At 51.8% G+C, this 8,412-nt stretch overlaps 1 protein-coding gene across 1 annotated transcript in view; it reads left to right on the forward strand.

Moving 5' to 3' along the window:
• Positions 1-427: 427 nt before the first annotated feature.
• Positions 428-8,412, forward strand: part of FHL1 (four and a half LIM domains 1) — a 52,024-nt gene continuing 44,039 nt past the window's right edge. Inside the window, exon 1 of the mRNA XM_075008146.1 lies at positions 428-558. The gene's annotated coding sequence lies outside the window, so the exon portion shown is untranslated. The remainder of the gene's footprint in view (positions 559-8,412) is intronic.

Raw genomic sequence — 8,412 nt, forward strand, 5'->3', positions numbered from 1 at the left:
AGGGTGAGGGGTCGGCCAGCCCCGTGTGAGTGGGGGCCCTGTGACTGGATCGGGGACAGAAGCAGGGTCCGCCCGTGTCAGGCGCTGTACAGAGCAGCCTTAGCCTGCCTCCCAGCCACCTGCCCCTGCAAGCTGCTCCGCCTGCGCGCCCTTGGAGCCCGGGGGCTGCCCCAGCTCCCCCCACCCTCTGGCCTCCCAGTAGGGGGCGCCCTCCTCGCCCCCAGCTGCAGCCCGGCCCCCGCATGCAGCCAGCCCGCCCACGTGCACCCCCCCGGGCTCCCCCTGCTGCAGCCGCCGCCGGGGAGGAGGTGCCTGGGTCTCGCCGCTGCATCCCGGCGGGGAGGCGGGGGCAAAGGGGGGGGGGGGTCCCTCTGTTCCCGGGGCGGGGCCGGGGCGGGGCTTTTCCAGGGCCGCTTCGCCCTGCCACTGCGAGGGGCAGTTGGGAAAAGTTTGTCCGCGTCTGTGTCCCGCCCCCCACATCCCGGTGCTGCGGGGTCGGTGTTCACGCGTGGCCGGGAGCTGCGGCGACTCTGGGGCGTGGGGTCTGCAAACGCACAGGCGAGTAACTTGGCTACGTGGGGTGGGGTGTGTGTGTGTGTCTGTTTCTACCCGGGAGCCCTGTGGCACCCTACAGTAGCAGCTCTATCTGGGGCCCAGCCTGGGGCGCACTTTGCCGGGTGCATGGGAAGTGGGGCTGGGCGCCACTGCGAGGGACAGTTAACCGCGCCTGGACTTTTACAATGGTGGCAGTCACTGTCACCCTGGCCCCACTGGTCCCCAGAGAGCAGCTGTCTCATTTTGACTTCAGTGGGATTACTCTCCCCTGGGAAAACTTCTTCACTGGCCTATGCCCAGGATTGGGGCCTCTAGTGCCAGTCTGGGGGCTGGCAAAAGCGGTGTTAAGGAACCTCATTTCTGGCTTGTTCCCACTTTCTAGCTGCAGCAGCATGTTTTGCTCTGCCATGAGGTTACAGTCTGGACATTGCTTATTCAGTCATGTTAATGCATCGCCGGCTTCATCTGAATTCATCAGCCCCCTGCCTGTAGCAGTAACAAGTCGGGCTAAAGTGGTTTGTTCACCATCTATTTCCCCCTCCTTGTTCTGTAAAGAGGTGGATCTGTGTTGGACAGAAGAGGAAATTGATTAGATTGTTAAACCATTAGAAGTGCAAAGCACCTCAGAGTAAATAGATGAGGCATGCAATCAAATACAGTTTAGGAATGTACAACTTCCAAGTGGCTTTGTAAAGAAGCAAGACAAATGCCTTTTTAAATGAGTATCGGGGGGGTCGCTGTGTTAGTCTGTATCTGCAAAAACAACAAAAAGTTCTGGGGCACCTTAGAGACTCACCGATATTTTGGAGCATAAGCTTTCATGGGCAAAACCCGCTTCTTATGGTCTTTTCCCACAAAAGCTTAAGCTCCAAAATATGGGTGAGATTATAAGATGCCCCAGGACTTTTTGATTTTTAAATGAAGCGATGAATTCCTGGATGCAGCCCGGTTCTTCATTTCTGCTCAAAGGCTTCAGCAAATACAACTTCAATCTTCTGCAGAAATGGCTAGAGAAATGCTGAGAGGGGTTTCTAGCGCTAACATCCCACCTGCAAAACCAAAGTGCCAGTGGAACCGAAGAACGACTTGCTTGGGTGTTAGCATGAAGCTATTTTGGTGTATGTGCCAGGTACTAATCAGAGGCTTGGTGTAAGGTTAAAGGCTGAGGACAACAGTCAATGCTTTGTTAACATACAGCAAAGGTAAAGGCCTCAAGCCTGAACAACAGTTGGTTAAACCAAAAACTGGGCTAGGTAGATTCTGCTCACAGAAACGCAGCAAGAGACAAAACTGATAAGTCACAGGGTCTAAAAGCACCCAGAGCCAGGCACTTAGTGATACACATAAACACGTCCTGCTTAGTACCACACACTCCCCAGACACTCCCCATAGATAATAGCTTAGCACCAGCTACATTCCGACCCACGTTCAGGAACAGGTCGTAATCACAGCATGATGGATAGCGTTGTTTTGATGGTACCACCGTTATCCCCCAAGTTAATGGGTAGATCTAGTTCCATTAAAGGGGTGTCAGTGTATTACAATGAGGGGGGTTGTACCTGGATATGTAACTTGTTTATACCTGCTTATAAAAGTGTGTGTAACGGGGTCTGTGTCGAGCAACCTAGGGAATGATGGAGCCCCCTTGCTGTCAAATGAGTCATGTCCATCGTCTGGGCATATGCATGTACCAATGTAAACTGTTGGGTGATACTGGAGACTCATGAGGGTGTTGGAGACCAGATGTCAATAACAATAAACCTGGCTCCAGCACCTTCGTACCTCGCTTGATCTGTGGTTCTTGGGGGCTCTCGGAGGTCTGCAGTGTTGGCTAACTGCGGAGTCTGCACTGCTGTCCAAAGAGAGCCCATGCACGCGGCCGAAGTGCGTGGAAGGGAGCAGACTGGGTGTCCGAGCACCGTTTCGGTAGAGATGCCGGACGGACTACGTGCCAGTTGTGGCTTGGTGCAGTCCCTCTGTTAGCCGCTGTACCAGTGATGTCATTGGGAGATTCGCCTGAGCAAGGACTGCGAGATCCCTCCCGTGACCTGTTTCTATCAAAAATGCTGCGTTTGGAATTACTAACCCTCCAGATAGGCTGATGTGCAGTTCTCCCTCTGAGAATAGAGACTGGCTGTCCTCCAGGAAAGAGAGGCTGCATTGGGTTTTCACGCCTTGCAAATAAACGCTCAAATCTCTCATTTATTTGGGGCACAGTGTCTTAGTTAAACCGACCCCACATCCATTACCCAGGTGGATGGCCTGAACAAGCTCCGGAGATGTTTTATGAGGTTGTCAGGCGCAGCCCTGAACAGCTTGATACTGTAGTGACAGGCCTACCTGGGACTGGTGATCTGAATGCTAAGCCATGAGCCAGTCCTGACAGACCAAGACCCATTGCATCAGTGTGTGCGCAAAGCTATAACCAATGGAGGCTTTTTACAAACTCCCTCTCTTTCGGAAAAACTGCTCCAAATGTGCCCATCCTAGAAGGGAGTTATTCCGTGTCGGCGTGCACAACGTGCATTGCTGTCTCTGAGCGATTTTCTTTCAGCAAAAGCAACGAAGAGGCCTGTGGCATCTTAAAGACGAGCACATTTATTTGGGCATTAGCTTTTCAAGGGCTGGAACCAGCATTCCCTCAAATTTTTAACGCCCTTGGGCAGAATAAATGTTGTTATGTGCACCCAGGCGTGTGTACATGTGCCTCACCAATAGAAACACACACTGCCGGCTGTGTGTGTTTGTGGGTGCTCTGCTAATCAGCTGCGTGGTACCTGAACCTCGCCTGGGCGGCTGCCCCAGCACTCAGCTTACAGGGGACACAGGCTGGAACCTTAATAATACATTTGTAAGGTGCCACAGGACACCTCAACGCCGTTGCTATTGCTGTGTCACACGTGACTCACCGAGACTTCGGGGCTGTGAAGGGTGGGGACACCCTTCGCCTGGAGAAAAGCGGAAACAATCATTATGGGTTCTGCTAATGAGCGGTGTGTGTGACTTGGGCTGCTGAGCGGGGACTGTGGAGTCAAGGCTGCACTGCAATAGAATCACTAATGCTGCAGACTGGAGTTTGCCTTGGTGCCCAGCCTGTATCTTTCTAGCAGCCATAACTTAGGCTACTAATGCCCTCTTCCGCCGGGATTTTCAAAGGTGTTTCCATGGAATTTAGGTGCTTCACACTTAACTTCCTTTGAAAATTCCAGTCTCAATCACTTAAGTTATCGTCTTTGGCCATGTCTACCTTACCTGGAAGATCGACCTGCTCAGGGTCGATCTTCCAGGGTTTGATTTCGTGCTCCTGGTAGGGACACATGAAATCGAACAATCACGAGTTGGCAGTCAACCCCCGTGCTCCTCAGGCCTGGTCTGTACTAGGGATCAAAGTCAATCCCAGATACACATATCAGGATCGACTTTGTTCCCTGGTGTAGGTCAGGGTTCTTTGGGCTCATGTTGGTGTGGAGTACCAGGGTCGATGGCCGAGCCCAGAGCGATCAATTTTGCCTCATCTTCACACACGTGACAAAGTCACTCCCCAGAAGATCAATTGTGATGCACTGACTGCCCAGCCCCTGTAACTGCAGACATACCCTCAGTGAGGACAGCCAGGTAAGCCAATTTCAGATAAGTTGATTCCAGCTGTGAAGTTGCCGTAGCTAGAATTGCATGTCCGAAATCGACTTATTTTCCTAGTGTACACCAAGCCTTTTAATATCTGGAGCGGTAACTAGTCACTCAGGACTATCCACTAGAGCACAGTGGGACTGAGATCCTGCAGTAGCTGCTGCCATTATTGTGGAGTATTGGGGCAGGAGGTGGGGTCTCAGGGCTGGAGGAGCAGGGTATAGGAATCTGGGCAGGGGACTGGAAGGTGTTTGGGGCTCAGGGTAGCCCCCAGCCAGCTGCTCTTTTACTGGTGTACCCACCACTCCATGGTGACTCTGCAGTTTAACTGTTCCCCATGCTTGCTGCTCCCCTGTGGCCATTGTGGAGCATAAAATCACTGAAGACGAGAACTAGAAGGGACGTCAAGAGGTCATCAGGTCCAGTCCCCTGCCCTTAGTACGGGTCCAGAGCCTTTAGACCATCCCTGCCAGGTGTCCATCTAACCTGCTCTTAAATCTGTCCGCTGATGGAGAGTCCACAATCTCCCCAGCATCACTGTCCCTACTATCAGCCCCTTGCCCTGTGATGCAAAACAATCCAGTTCCAGGCACATCCCATTGTCCTGGCACAACCAAACCCCGGCCTTGCTTTAAATGATGATAAGCGGAAGCTGCATACCGAATTTGAACCAAACAGACTCACGGACAGGTGGATGGACAGACACACACACCACATTTCTAAAATATAAAGTAGACGATGCCTTAATGAACCTTTTTAAAAAAAAGAAGCATGGGGGGATGTGTGTCTCTTGCGGGATTTGTGGGAGGCAAGTTTTTTGCAGGTGGAAGTGGGATAAAAATGCAAGAAACAATGCAGGAGCAGGGGGGCATGGGTGCTTCGGAGTGGGATTTAAAAGTAGCCCTGCAATGGTTCTACTTTCCACTCTCAGTGCTGTGCATGCAGGGAACTCACAACAGGGTGAATATTATCATGCACATTTCATACGTGGAGAAATTGAGTCTAAGACAACATAACGAGGCCATATGGAGTTGGCATTAATTGAGACTTTGTTGCTGCTTGAGTTGAGCTGAAGGGAACTAAGTAGGTAGTTTGTATCCGGACGCAGGGTAGATCTGTGGCTCTGGACCTTATATGTCACAGGAGTTCTGGGGAACAGGATTTGTATCGCACCATGATACTACAAAGCTACCATGTGGTGTCCTGCTGAGATGCAAACTTTGCAGCATTGTACCCTGTCCTGTTTAAGGTGACCCTGAGTTAGTGCATTTGCAGCTTTGAAAGCATATTTAACACCTCATATCTCCTCATGCACCTAAGCCGCAGACTTCTCCAGAACTACTTGTATATAGCACTTAAAAGCAGTGATGTTTGCTTTGTGTAACTCTAAGCTGGCTTGATGTAACTTTTGGATTCATGGCAGCATTTTTGTTTGCAAAGGTAATGGAAGCACTTTCGTTTTTGTAAACGTTACCAAATTGGGGCTTGCAATTTTGCAAAAGAAGACATTTTATGCTTTGCAAACTAAACTGTTTCGGTCACGTTACTGATGCGTTACATCTTGTTATAAAAGAAGGGGCCAGAGAAACCACAACAGGCAAGTCTAAGTTCAGTCATTCCCCTGGTGATTTTGGCAGAGTGAGCGTGGGAGGATGGAGCACATTTCGATTACTTTGATTTGAGAGGGAGTTTTAACCAGGTGGCTCGGGGGATGCCAGGGCTCTGAAGGATCGCATGCTAAGATAAAATGCATGGTTCCATTTCCACATGTTTCCAGCGGGCGGTACAGTATCCTGGCCTTGGGCCAATTGTCTGTGCGTCGACAAATTCCTTCTGAAGCCCCTAGATGCTTTGTGCAACTAAGGGCTGGGCTGTCACCCCTCTGCCCCCCACACAGATCATAACTCCTTGATCAGTATCAGAGGGGTAGCCGAGTTAGTCTGCATCTTCAAAAACAAGAAGTCCTGTGGCACCTTATAGACTAACAGATATTTTGGAGCATAAGCTTTCGTGGGCAAAGACCTGCTTCATCAGATGCCTGATTGGGGATCGGGGTGGGTAGTTCAGAGGTGGGTTTAAAGAGAGAGTCTCAGTCAAGAGGACACCCAGAGTTGACAAGATCAGTTCAGTCAGGGAGGATGTGGCCCATTATCGGCAGTTAAAGTGGAGCTGTGAACACCGAGAGAGAAGAAATCAAGTCAGTTCAGTCAGGGAGGATGTGGCCCAGTATCAGTTGCTAATGTGGAGGTGTGAACATCAGGAGCGGATCAGTGTTCAAGTGATGTTCCTGCAAAATGCTACTTCAAATTAAATGAAGGCAGCTGAATCCAATTTCCTCCAATAATAAATGTAAAGGGGAGGGTTTAGGTTGCAGGGATTTTTTCCTGCAGCCAGAAGACTGCACACGCGCATACAGTACGCAGTTAAAACAGTGTAATGCTGCACACAGCAATGACTGAGAAGCGTGGTGAGGTGGTGGAGTGACCCAGGGAATGGCTGGCTACTCCATAATGGACTAGCACCCGGCCAGACCTTCAGGAGTTAACCCATTGCTGTTAGCGGGCTCTCCCGCGTACAAGGCACCACAGACTGGGCCATGCAGGAGCTGAAGATGAGGAACTCACGCTCTCCCGCGTACAAGGCACCATTTCTCCTCCAGAGAGCGTGTACGTGCCTGCCCAGTGCCCAGGGCTGTGAGTGTGTGTGAGGCAGAGTGCACCACCCGCACTCTGTGTGTGTGTGTGTGTGTGTGTGTGTGTGTGTGTGTGTGTGTGTGTGTGGCAGAGACGCACATTACCGCTGCAAGTACCTGACCCCGTTTAAGGCCACTGCAGCGCTGTAGAGTGGCAAGTTCATAGAATCAGCGAACACTAGGACTGGAAGGGACCTCGAGAGGCCATCGAGTCCTGCGTCCTGCCCCAATGGCAGGACCAGGCAGTGTCTAGACCAGGGATTCCCAACCTATGGGTCGGGGCTCAAGCATGGGTCACCATTAGCTTTGCTAAGAGTCACCAGCAGGTTGGCTGCGGGTTGCATGTGGCTCTTCAGTTCAGACTCAAGACTGTCACTGTTTATAACCCGCGTTGTGGAGCTGGGGACAGAGTGGGGGCTCGATCGGGGAGACGAGGGAGATGCTGACATGAACACACACACTCCCCCCACCCCTCAGTGAGCAGGAGGCTCCCAGGAAGCGCTCCAAGGCAGAGTGCAGGAGCAGCATGGCAGCGGGCAGATCTGAACACCTTCCCAGGAACTTAGGGGAAGTGATGGGGAACTTAGGGGAACCTCAATCCACCCCCTGCCCCCAGGACAGGCTGCATGTCCAGGAAATCCTGCAAGCAGTGGTCAAAGCAGGAGGCCAAAGAGCGCTCTAGAGGAGCCCTGAACGATCTTAAACAACCGTGTTCAGCGAAGCAAAGTAACAACAAAGCCAGCTTAGGTTCGGCATCCCCTCGACCGAAATCCCACCATTGCCAGCCCAGTGGGAGCGAGATGTGATTCCACCCAGCGGTAGGGCTCGCAAAAGTCACCTTGTGGGGGGGCAGGGGAGAGGAAATGTTGCCTGTTGGTTATGGTGCTACCCCAGGGCTTCGGGGACCTGAGCAGGAGTCTGTTCCACTGAATGGTGATAAGTATTGGAGAGGGGGAGGAGCCGGGTTAGTCTGTATCTTCAAAAACAACAAGAAGTCCTGGGGCATCTTAGAAACTCATATATTTTGGAGCATAAGTTTTCGTGGGCAAAGACCCGCTTCATCAGATACATCTGTGTTTGGAACGAGGTGGGCCTGTGCCCACGAAAGCTGGTGCTCCAAAATGTCAGTGCGGCTCTAAGGTGCCCCAGGACGGCTTTGTTGTGTTTGTCATTCTGTGAGTCTGTGGTTTGAGCGTTGACCAGCTCAACCCAGGGTTGTGAGCTCAATCCTTGAGAGCGCCATTTAGAGACTCGGGCAAATAGATTTAAAGAAAAAGGGGGGATGGTGCTTAGTCCTGCCAAGAGGGCAGGGGACTGGACTCAATGACCTCCCAAGGTCCCTTCCAGCTCTGTGAGACGTGTATCTGTCTATACAAAACCTTGAGCAAGCTGTGTAGCTGCTCTGGGCGCTCAGCTCCTGCTGGACCTCACTGTTGCCAGGGTGGTGAGGGGAAATGAGAGAATTGGGGGTTTTCGGGTGTAATGGGGCTGAGGGACCTGATCAGTGGCTAAGAGAGGTAGGTTCTGCCAAGGCT

The sequence above is a fragment of the Carettochelys insculpta genome, chromosome 13 (genome assembly GCF_033958435.1).
Source record: "Carettochelys insculpta isolate YL-2023 chromosome 13, ASM3395843v1, whole genome shotgun sequence".
In the NCBI taxonomy this organism is placed as follows: domain Eukaryota; kingdom Metazoa; phylum Chordata; order Testudines; family Carettochelyidae; genus Carettochelys; species Carettochelys insculpta.